This window comes from Hemicordylus capensis, chromosome 3 (genome assembly GCF_027244095.1).
Source record: "Hemicordylus capensis ecotype Gifberg chromosome 3, rHemCap1.1.pri, whole genome shotgun sequence".
NCBI classification, from domain to species: Eukaryota; Metazoa; Chordata; class Lepidosauria; order Squamata; family Cordylidae; genus Hemicordylus; species Hemicordylus capensis.
In genome coordinates this window covers 75,899,957-75,912,273 of record NC_069659.1, presented here as the reverse complement: position 1 = coordinate 75,912,273, position 12,317 = coordinate 75,899,957, and the positions used below count along the sequence as shown (strand labels likewise).

Sequence of the window (12,317 nt, the reverse complement as noted above, 5' to 3'; positions counted from 1 at the left end):
ATATTTCAGATAACTTTACTATAATATCAGCTCAAAAATACAAGTCAAGCTCGCTAATCGTTTAAAATTTCAAAAACTATTTAGCAGTGGACGTAGCCAGACCAAAAAATGCTGGAAAACTATGAATTTCAGTATGCTGGGGCTCATGAAATACTCAAATACTATGTGGAGGTGTACTTGGAAAACTAAACAGAAGTGCCTGTCAAATTCTCTACTATGCATTGTAGCATCACTATTACATAAGTTTTAAAAATAAATGGAGAATTTGGCTTTTCCCAGATACTCTGAAAATAATTAAAGGATGTGCAGAGTAAACTGTGTCACTGCTTGGAATATATTCTAGTATTTCAGACTGTTAAAATGAGAGAAAGAGAGCAAGAAACTCCCAGTGGGCCTTAATACTAAGAATTTCACACTGATTCAAAGATAAACTCACCATTAATAGCCATATTATCACATTTAACTCACATTTAACTCACTTATCACAAGTTTTTGTTGTTGTTTCCCTTCTTTTTCTTGTATTTATGCTGGCCTTGGGCCGAAATAAACAAATACATACATACATACATACATACACACTTATCACAAGAAGCAAAGTAAGAACAAATGAATACAATCCTAGAACATAAGCTTCAGCTCTGTATTCACAACCCTGATTCTCTGTACATAGTGCCAAACTGAATATGTGTACAGTGACTTATATTATATTAAATTTTAAAAATATTTTTTACCTGTAGCCCCTTCGGGGTGCTTCCTATAGCCCGTGGGGGGGTATGAAAAGGTTACCCCTCCCTCCGCAGGCCTCTGGGGCATCACAGGGACCATATGAGCATGTGCAGTGGCCATTTTTTAAAATAATTGTTTTTTTTAAAAATGGCCACTGAAAACAAAATGGCCACCGCACATGCTCAAATGGCCTCCGTGAGGCCTGGCATAGCCTAGGGCCTCACAGAGGCCATTTGAGCATGCACGATGGCCACTTTGTTTTTGGTGGCCATCTTTAAATCTTTTTTTAATTTTAAGAAATTGCGCCCCCCTTCAAGTGGCGCCCGGGGTACATGCCCTGCCTGCCCTACTCTAGATACGCCCCTGATTACGATCCTTCTTGACAGATAACCCGAGCACCTGCTAGTGAATAAGAGGTATTGTCAAACTCTGGGTGACCCAAAGATTTGTCAGTTTTCAAAAAATCTGAAGGAAAAAACCTAAGCGGATCAACAAACAAACAAACAAAACCCAAGCCCAATACTGTCACTTTCTAAAAATATATATTTGTCAAATTCCTATGCCGCCCCAAACCTCCGTCTCTGGGTGGCTCACAACAACATAAAAAGTTAAAACACAAAAATAAAAAACCTTACAACAATTTAAAACCACAATTAAATTAAAAAGCTTGGTTGAAAAGGTAAATCTAAAGATTTGTTAAAAATTGTCAGAGATGGGAAAGCTCTCATCAGCAGGAAATGCATTCCACAATCTTGGGGCACCAAGAGAAAAGGTTCTTCTCCGCATAACCACCAGATGAGCTGGTGGAAGCTGCAGATGGACCTCTCAGGATCATCTCAATGGGTGATGGGGATCATGGCTAAAGAGACATCCCTTTAAATACCCAGAGCCTAAGCTGTTTAGGGTTTTATAGGTTATAACCAGCACCTTGTATTTTGCCCAGAAACTTATCAGTAGCTAGTGTAGTTATTTTAGTATAGGAGTAATATGGTATCTTCAAGATGACCCAGAAACCAACCTTGCTGCCGCATTCTGTACCAATTGCAGTTTCTGGACTACATACAAGGGCAGCCCCACATAGAGTGCATTACAGTAGTCAAGCTCCTGGTCCATGACCATAATAAAGACTGATTGATGATAGTCAAGTCTGTAGGTTACTAACATATGTACCACTGTTCTGAGGTCATTCATCTCAAGAAACAGAAGCAGTCGGCATATCAGCTGAATCTGATAGAAACCTCCTCTGGCAACCGCTTCAACCTGGTATACCAGGGAGGGTTGTGGAAGCACTCCCAGCCTGCACATCTGTTCCTGCTGGGGAAGTGTAACCCCCATCCAGGATGGACAAATCAAAATAATCTCCCGAGTTCTGACCCCAAACAATCAATACCTCCTTCTTATCTGGATTAATTCTCAGTTTATTATCCCTTATCCAGTCTACTGCCTCCAGGCAGGCATTTAGGGAAGTTGTGCCTTCTCCTGATGATATTTACATGGATAAATAGAAATAGAGTTTCTATTAGTCAGAAAGATGGGATATTCATGGGGAAAGTGCAGGTGAGTGGAGCTAATGAAACTCTGTGGCAAAGCGGGGAAAGAAGACTTGAACAAAAAGAGCAGAACATTTCTTAGCTCAAAGAATACTCTCTCAAGACAGTCACAACCAATTTTAATTCTACAGGGGGGTTAGCTGCCTTGCGATTTTCTTAATGAAAAGCAGGATATAAATTTAACAATAAATAAAATAAAATAAGGGACAGTCAAAACTGAGCATTAGTGCCGCCTTTATAAAAACACACCGAAAACAGAATATTACTACATATGAAGTAAGACCCATATTACAGCAGGGTCTCCTGTCTTTTTGCTAACATTTGTGTATTCACCTTGTTCAACCACAGGCTCAGGTAACACATGGACACCAGGGATGTACTGCAACATTTCGCTGCAGGTCCATACTTGTAGTTTATATTACTCTCTATATTCTGTACCCCCTCCCCCTTGAATTTAAACTTGGAACCCATCGGTTACTCACTGTGAAATTTTTAATGACTTTTTTGCTGATAAAATCTCTCACATTTGGGCCAAGCTGGATTCCATAGTTCCTGCAGAGTCTACTGTGGAGGTGTCCAGCAACTCCTCTTATGGGGTTAGACTGGATCATTTTCAGTTTGTGACTCCTGAGGAAGTGGACAACCTGTTTCAGACCTACAACCTGTTCTCTTGACCCTTGCCCAGCCTGGCATATCTCATCTGATAATCATATTATCAGAGAGGGTCTGGTAAATATTACAAATGCTTCTCTGAGGGAGGCCTCCTTAAGACAGGATGCCACCTTGTCTTAAGGAGGCTATTATTAGAACACTTTTGAAGAAACCTTCATTGGATCCCTCGGAATTAGCTAATTACAGACCTGTTTTTAACCTTCCATGGTTGGGCAAGGTGACTGAGTGGGTGGTGTCCTATGAGCTCCAGACAATTTTGGATGTTGCAGATTATCTAGACCCATTTCAAACTGGTTTTTGTGTGGGCTATGGGGTTGAGACTGCCTTGGTCAGCCTGATGGATGATCTCCAACTGGCTATCGCCAGAGAGTGTAACTCTGCTGATCCTTTTGGATCTCAGTCTGTGGCTTTCGATACCATAAACCATGGTATCCTTCTGGACTGCCCAAGGGAGGTGGAATTGGATGGCATTGTTTTACAGTGGTTCTGTTCCTAACTCTCTGGTAGATTCCAGATGGTGTCACTTGGAGACTGTTGCTCTGCAAAGCAAGAACTGACGTGTGGAGTTCTACAAGGCTCCATACTGTCTCCAATGCTCTTTAACATCTACATGAAACTGCTGGGAGATATCATCATCAGTGCTGGGTGTTATCAATATGAAACCCAGATCTACTTCTCCATTGTCGATCTCATCAGGAAATGGCACATCTTCCCTAAATGCCTGCCTGGATTCAGTAATGGGCTGGATGAGGGATAACAAACTGAGGTAGAATCCAAATAAGATGGAGGTACTGGCTGTGGGGGGTCAGAACCAGAGAGATGATTTAGATCTGCCTGTTCTGAATGAGGTTACACTCCCCCTGAAAGATCAGGTATGTAGCTTGGGAGTGCACCTGGATCCCAAGCTCTCCCTGGTTTCTCAGGCTGAGGCAGTGGCCAAGAGCACTTTTTATCAACTTTGGCTGATATGTCAGCTATGTCCATTTCTAGAGGTGAATGGCCTTAAAACAGTGGTACATATGCTGGTAACCTCCAGACTTGACTACTGTAATGTGCTCTACGTTGGGCTGCCTTTACATGTAGTCCGGAAACTACAGTTGGTACAGAATGTGGCAGCCAGATTAGTCTCTGGGACAACATGAAGAAACCATATAACACTGGTTTTGAAAGAACTGCACTGGCTGCCGATATGCTTCTGGGTTATATACACATTGCTGATTATTACCTATAAAGCCCTTAATGGCTTGAGCCCAGGGTTTTAAGAGATTGTCTCCTTTATCATGAACCCTGCCACCTGTTATGATCTTCTGGAGAGGTCCGGTTACCGTTGCCACCAACCCATTTGGTGGTGACTCAGGACCGGGCTTTCTCTGTGGCTGCCCCAGGGCTTTGGAATATGCTCCCTGCTGAAATAAGAGCATCTCCTTCTCTGCTTGTTTTCAGGAAGACCCTCAAGATTTTCCTGTTCTTGCAAGCTTTTCAATAGAATACATTTTAATAATTGTTTTATATTGTTTTATTGTGTTTTAATCTGTGATTTCTAATATTAAAAATTGTACAATGCCTAGAGATGTAAATATCAGCTGGTATAAAAATATGTTTGAGAGAGAGAGAGAGAGAGAGAGAGAGAATAAATTTCCAGCTGTGCCATATACACGGACTGGTTTTCGTGGAAAGCATAGTTAAAATACAATCAAGCATAAAATGTATCTGCATCATGAACGAAAGTTCAACCTGTGTAAAGAAATGGTTTCAGCTCCTATTTATAAGCAATTTTAGCTTAATCAACCTTTTACCTTTCAGCTTTAAAAAAAACAGCTAACACACAATTTTTCTTTTTAACATACATTTGCCCTTTCCCCTCAGTGTGCTGTTGATTAATTATTGATTTTCTCCCGCTCATACAATTCTCTTGACTCAGAACACTAATGAAGTTTCCAAAAGGCCCAAAATCTATTATTTTGTGTTTTTAAAAAATGTATTTTACTTTATTCCGTATATAAACTGAGTATACGACACTGTTCAGCATTCTTTCTTCCCCTTTTACTTTATCAAAATATTGTCAGGTTGGAAAAAAATAGTAACTAAAAAGATACCTCCAGCCTGGAGAAATGTGAACATTTTTTCTTAATGCTAAGTAATTCATTGAAGGAGACAAAAAGAACGATTGTAGGAGACAGATGACATAGATTATTGTTAACCTATTTATTTATTATTAGGGGGGAAATGATATTGAAGCAGAAAGTAAAATACCTTCTTGAATGCTTTGATAAATCTTCAGTTTATTTAGTCAGCTATCTTCAACTGTGAAGATAGCTGACTACTTCATTTTCCCTTGTTTACTCCCACTTACCATTCTGGTAAAGAGAGGAGAGCTGGTCTTGTGGTAGTATGTGTGACTTGTCCCCTTATCTAAGCAGGGTCTGCCCTGGTTGCATTTGAATGGGACACCACATGTGAGTACTGTAAGATATTCCGCTCAGGGGATGGAGCTGCTCTGGGGAGGGCAGAAGGTTTCAAGTTCCTTCCCTGGCATTTCCAAGATAGGGCTGAGAAAGATTCCTGTACGAAACCTTGGAGAAGCTGCCAGTCTGTGTAGACAATACTGAGCTAGATAGACCAATGGTCTGATTCATTATATGGCAGCTTCCTATGTTTGTAAATCCTTACCTATCCCCAACCACTTACACTGCAGTTCATTTCCTCCTCTTTTGAGATCTGTTGTCCTCTTTGCATGGTTATTTTTTTGGTAAACAACAATGTGTAAGAATTAATTCATAATACTCAAAACATTAGAAAATATGTTTATATTAAACTGCATTGTTTTCCTTGTGGTTCCTTATATTTTGCCTTCTTGCATATTAGGCAAAGATGGATATTATCTTTAATTTGCAGATACATGTTATGCATAAGGAAAAAAGGATAAAAATAATGGCTGAGAGCAAAACTAAATTACTCAGTAGTTCTACTCAGAAGTTACTCTAAAGGACTACTCAGTTTCAATAGGAGTTCTTCTAATAAATTACGTCAGGATGTCAGTCACTGATCATAATTTTCCATATGGTTGGAAAACCTGTCCAAAATGCCATTGTAGGCATCTTTATCAACTTTTGGACATTCTACTCTCTCAAAGTGAGCTTAAAAGCTACTTTGGTCTCCTCTTATCACAATCTGGTGGGTAATATTGGGTATGGTATGGGGGAGAGGTGCTCAGAATGAATGATCCTTCCCTACTTGATGTAGTGGTAGACACAAGCTCATTCTCTTATCCCAGCATGTGCCCCTGTGCAAATTACACCAGTTGTGCTCTAATCACGTTGCAATGTATTAGGTATGGGCCTAGGGAAGAAGAGGCCAGGGTGAGGCAACAAAGGTGGCTGTGAATGGGCCAGAACATTGCAATATGAACAGAACTGTAGAGTCACTCCCAATGCATGTCAGGGCATGAGAGATTATGCCCTAGGTGGCGCACCAATGCACTTTCTGCAGGTGGAAGAGTTTTAAAAGTAGGGTGCTCCAAATTCTTCCACCCAGTTAAGCCTGTCACTATGCCACACCTTGCCTAAGCTTCACCTGCTTCAGGTTCTCCTACTTGCTTGACTTCAGTTCCACTCATGGATGCACATGGAAAGCCTCAACTAGACTTGTCAAGATGAGGGAAATATATTCAGAAAGTCAAGAGGTCTTGTGGGGCTTCTCAAATGGAGTTGGGAATACTGGACCAGGCAAGACGGCTGGCGTTGCCTCCCTTTCCAAAGTGACTGAGACTCTGCCAGAGCTGGCAAGGGAAGCAGGGAAGCAAATGGGGAAGTCACAGAAGGGAGAAGATACTGAACTTATTGAGAAGGATGTCTAGACGTTTTTAGGGCCCATGATGATAGGACATAGGAGACAGACAGCTGGCTAGGTCTTGCAGTGTCAGGGAGCTACTGTAGGTGAGCAACGTCAGATAGAAGAGACAGGGAAATTATTGGTGGGGAAACTGACTTGCTCCCCATATCTCTGAAACTGGACACATAATCCTTCACTTCCACATAGTGGAGGATGCTTTAAGAGTTTTTACACAGTCTGTTGAACCATCAACCTGAGAGCAAAAAACCCAAAATAAAAATTAAATGTGGATTGATTTTTACTGGGAACAAATATTGCCTTCAAAATAGGGAATTCAAGATACCAACTGTATGAAGAGAGCCTACCTTGCTTCCCCCTATGGAGATGGATTAAGTGCCACAAGGTGCTGGTGCTATAGCAAGGTAGTGCTGGAAGCTAGCTGGCTCTGGGACACTGGATCCCTTCCAAATGGTCTTTGCACCTTCTTTGCTGCGGTCCCTCTTCTTTAAGCTAGTGGCAGATAAAAGAGAAGACTGCATTCATTGGCAAGATGTAAGGGAAATGGAAATCAATTTCTTTATAGCATTATAAGACAGTATATAGCAGCACAGTCCATAAGCACCACATTTATTCATCTGAATTGTTTTACAAAATAATCTGTTTCTGACACTGAGGACAGAGGCCTAGACCTTCCATAGGCAAATACCATTGTGAAATTCATCCATCAGTCTGAGACTGGAGGTACCTTTATGTAAAGGATATTTTTAAATACTTCAAATGAATATATATTGGACTGGGAAGTAAATCACACCCTAAAGACAGAGAAGGTAGACATTTTGCCATTCTTTGAGCACTGTGAAAGATAGAAATATTTATAGCTTGGATCCTGTCTTATGATCAGGGACCTGGGAGGGAGAGTGTGCAAGAAGGAAGGGTACAGAAGCTCACCTCCCCTGAAGACAACCTGGTCCCAGTTGCTGGGCACGCAGATCATGCGCCCAGAAGGTTTGCTGCTGCCCCAGGCAGCTAAGGGTGTGTGAGCGGCCATTTGGCCAGCTTGGTTCTAATCAGGACTGGATTCAAACCAACCTGGCCTGATCCTGGCTTGGCCAAACCAGATCCGGTCCAGTCCAGTTCAGCCATTGAGCCAGCTTGTGGGCCGGTTTGGGGGATATGTTTGTAAAGCAGAATCCAGCGAGGATTCCCACTTACAAATAATTGGGGATTGCCTAGACTAAGAAGTGAAGGTGAAAGGGGAATATTTACCTTTTGTTTTCTGCCGGCAAGGACGGAAGAGGTGGCGAAGACATCGGAGACCTCTGTGCATGTGCAGAGGTCTGATCCAAACCTCAGCTGGCCCTTCCTGTTATTTGGGAGGCCAGTGGAGGGGGGGGTTGGAGGAGCCCCCAACACTGCCTCCAATGTTGCCGCTGCAGCCACTCTTTCAGCTTCTGTCCCTGTGAGCCAGAAACTAAAGGTAAATCTTCCCATTTTGCACCCCCCATTCTTAGTCTAGGGAATCCCCCTTTACTTGTAATGGGGACTCCTAGCCAGATTCCCCCGGTATATAGTGGACCAAGATGGTTCTTCAAACTGGGGGTAGTCCAGTTCTAATTCGGACCGCCAAACTGGCCCAACTCGATGCAAGCCAACTCACACATCCTTACAGGATGCGCAGAGTTGTCAGTTCAGGATGTGTTGTTCCGGCCTCTGGAAACCCCACAATGCCCTGAAGGCATCCTTCAGTGTCTCCATGCCAGCTGAAAAAAGCCAGTGCTGGCACATGGTCAAACATGGTTAAGGGAGCACTTGCTCCCTTAACCTTGTTTAACAGCCAGGTTTCATAGTTGGGTCTGCCATCAAGGCATAGCTAGGAGCCGTGCATTTCCCAGTGGTTCTCACAAGCAGGCAAGCCCAGGTTGGGCTGTCTTACCCTGTCTTGCCTGCTCATGAGAACAGCCTTAGTGACTTTAACAGGACAGATATGGAGATTTTTGTTAAGCCATTTTCATCTATCTATCTATCTATCTATCTATCTATCTATCTATCTATCTATCTATCCATCCATCCATCCATCCATCTGCTGACTGGTTGATTTGTTGTAGGTGATTAGAACATCATAATGATCTATTGTCTGTGAAATATCCCAGTCTTTTACTCAAAGCTAGATGAGTAAAGTTTCAGTTCAGTATAGCACAAAATTATGTTGCATTCATATTGAGCCATGTGTTGTGAGTTTATATTATTTTTACTCTTGACATCTGAAGTTCATTCAGAAGTTTCTGCTTTGCTGAACAGCGATATATTAAGCTGCAATCTTATGTTCATTACTCCCTCACTTTGGAGTAAGCCTCATGGAACAGTGGCACTCGCTTCTGAGTAAACATGCACAGGACTGAGCTGTAAGTTAGCTGCATAAAAAGTGTTTAAAGGGAGTCAGCTCAGGAATTATTTGCTGATTGACTAACTCTACTGAAACTAAGAGGGAGCCAACACATGGCCACTATCTTTAGCCTCTAACAGCTGGAAACCAGATGGAAAAGCAACTGAGACCACGACATCTTGCCAAAAAATGAAACAAATGTGGCCATCTTTTCCCAAATCAGCATCATCTAAAGCGAGCCATTCTTGTTTGTGGAAAACTGATATTGTAGTCTAGAAAAAGATGTGCTGTAAGATACCACACACTGTAGTATGTTGTTAATTCACATGTTGCTAAGTTCAAGCAATTGGACTGAAAAATTAGCTGTGCTTTAAATGAACTACACCCTATAAAAAGCAAGCGAGAGAAAACAGATTCCATTGCTATCCTCCGGACCACAGGAAGGAACTGCACACTACATACCATGTGTGTACTAACAGCTAAATGGCGGCAGTTTTGTAAAGGTAATTTTGAATTAAGAAGTGATGTGGGAGTGTGGCTCCTGAAAACTTTTCTCTGCCTGCTGCTTTTTTCATGCCTCTGTTCCAGCTGTTTGTTTGTTTGTTTTTAAAGCATCTGCCTCTGTGATGTAGTTCTGCTTTAAGAACAGAGCAAGATAGATTTCAAGAGAAGGTGGGATAAAAACAAAATTCTCTTAGCTTCCAGTCTTCTAAATGAATAAATATACTTTATCCATATAACAAGGGTCTTGAACTTAGTAGAATCTGAAAAATAAACTAATTAGGGGGCAGAAATCCTTGCAGGAAATAGAATGTGTCCTGATGGAGAGTTGTCCTAAATGGAAACTGTTGAATTGTTTTAAAGGAAACTTTGCTTCCTCCTCAAGGTTATGGCGCATATATATATATATATATATATATATATATATATATATATATATATATATATATATGCAGTTTTGATACCAGCATTTATGATTAGTTAGACGTAATTATCAAATGTGAAACTATTTCTACTTCATCTTCTTAAACACACTTTTCAATAAATGTGAGTGTTTGTCAGGTTGATACTGGAAAAGAGGTGATATGAAAGGGTATTTCAGCTTCAGGGGAATTTCCAAATCAAAACTGCTTCCTGTTCTGTCTATGTAATTACATTTGTCTTCTATATCAAACTTAAGTAAGTCCAGTCTCTAGTTTTCAAATTATGCCTTCAGAACTCCAGAGTTAATTAGCACCTTTTTAGTGGGTGGGTAGTTCCTGGGTCCCATCCCTACTCAAGGGCTGAGCAGATAATGTTTTAATTGTATATTATTAAAAATTGGCATTTTATCTAAATTAATATAGTTTTCTAGTGTTCCTGGGTACATAATTTTCTTCTCTCTAATTAAACTCCATACTCTCTCCCCTTTTACACTTCAGTCTCTCTTTTCTACTTTTCTCTGTTGCCTGGAGAGAAATTCTGGACTATATTGGCATGAACTTCTAGCAAATTTTTTAAAATATATGAATTGTTGGAGCATTATTGTTTTTATTCCTTTGACTATATGAGCTGGATATTAGAGTTTTGCCCCACCGTGTAAGAGTCAAACCCTTTCCGCAAAGAAAGGGTTGCTCCACATGAAAGACCTGTAAACATATGAAACAAGGCAATGACGCCATTAACTAGCCTACATGCACAAAACATCAGTTTCTTACACTCAGTAACAGGATGCTGTTACCCACCCCCCAAAAAACCTTAGAATGAGCACTAGTGCAAGGCAATTTACTGTGCCTTTATCCTGAAATACGCCAACCCCCACAAACTGTTGCTGACAATTGGGAACCCCCAGCAACTGTGTGAGACACAGAGGGAAAGGAAAATAGTGCTTGACATGGTGTTCAGCCCTAATGGAGACAAGAGGGTGTTGCAATGCCACTGCTGTGGACATGGAAGCAGTATTTGCCCCCTGAATCCACGCTGCAGCCAATACTGTTGCGGGGCATCTCCAGATCTCAGCAGTGCTTTTTGGTGAGTTTGGGGAAGGAGCTTTAGGAAGGATGAGGAGCAGAGAAGAATGTGTATGTTTTAATATGATTATTTTAAAATCATTTTGTAAACTACATTAGTTTACATTTTAGTTATAAAGCCAAATATCTTTAGTCCGTTGTGGGAAAAGGTTTTATCTCCTAATAGTCTGGCAATTAAATTGGTGCAGTACAACCAGAGGGCACAAATTTCAGTGTATATGGCCATTTGATATTTTCATTATTTTGTTTATAGAAAGTTTAACAGCCTTATCAATTGAATAATACAATGTTTTGTCTTAGCAGTTAATTGTTTTCCCAATAATATAATTTTAGTCGCTCCTATGGGATCTGTTACTAATTCCTCAAGTCCAAACGTATGATTTTTATATTCCACTGATGCTTGCCTCCACGTAACTGAATTTTAGAAATATATTTGTATGGCGTATTCTTATTTGACATCAGCTGATTAGGGCGGAGAAGGTTTCAGCCATCCCAGTTCTATGCACAGGGACTGACTGCCTTTGATGAAGAACCATTAAGCACCTGTTTTGCATGCACCCAGACATCTCAGGCAGAGCTGTAAATAATCCCTATATGAGACCTGGGAATGCTTCTCCCAGTAGATAATACTGAGCTAGATGGACCAATGACCTGACTTGTATAAGGCAAGTTGCTGGCTTCTTAGGTGGTGTTGGGCATTAGCCTTGGGGCAAAACAACAAAGCCTGACATAAACACATCATATCTGTAGTTGTATTTCCACCCAGTTTAAAATAGCAGTTGTGATGAGGGAACAATAGAGAGTGGGACCATGGGTTACAGAAAATCATTCTCCTGTGAGTGTTTGTTTATCCTCTAGGTTGCCATCTGCTCATCAGAGGGAAAGAGTTGCTTTGGAAGGCAATTTTCTGTGGGAAAGCAATGTGGGGCAAGCGCTAAAGCCCCCCTTCCATCAGTTGTGGCCAGTGCAAATGGCACTGGCTGCAACTGCCTTCCATTCACATCTTGGTTGGAATTCATATCCTCCCATGGGGGTATATAATTTTAATCAGAAAAGCATGCATGCAGGATATTATATAGTCGATATTTCATTCAACCCCCAGCCAAAGTTGGGAGTGTTACGGAATCTCATCTTAAAAGTCTCACT

At 41.1% G+C, this 12,317-nt stretch overlaps 1 long non-coding RNA gene across 1 annotated transcript in view; it reads right to left on the bottom strand.

Moving 5' to 3' along the window:
- LOC128352233 (uncharacterized) overlaps window positions 1-12,317 on the bottom strand; it is an 87,809-nt gene that overhangs the window by 71,859 nt on the left and 3,633 nt on the right. Inside the window, exon 2 of the long non-coding RNA XR_008320275.1 lies at window positions 7,145-7,289. This is a non-coding gene — a long non-coding RNA (uncharacterized LOC128352233). The remainder of the gene's footprint in view (window positions 1-7,144; window positions 7,290-12,317) is intronic.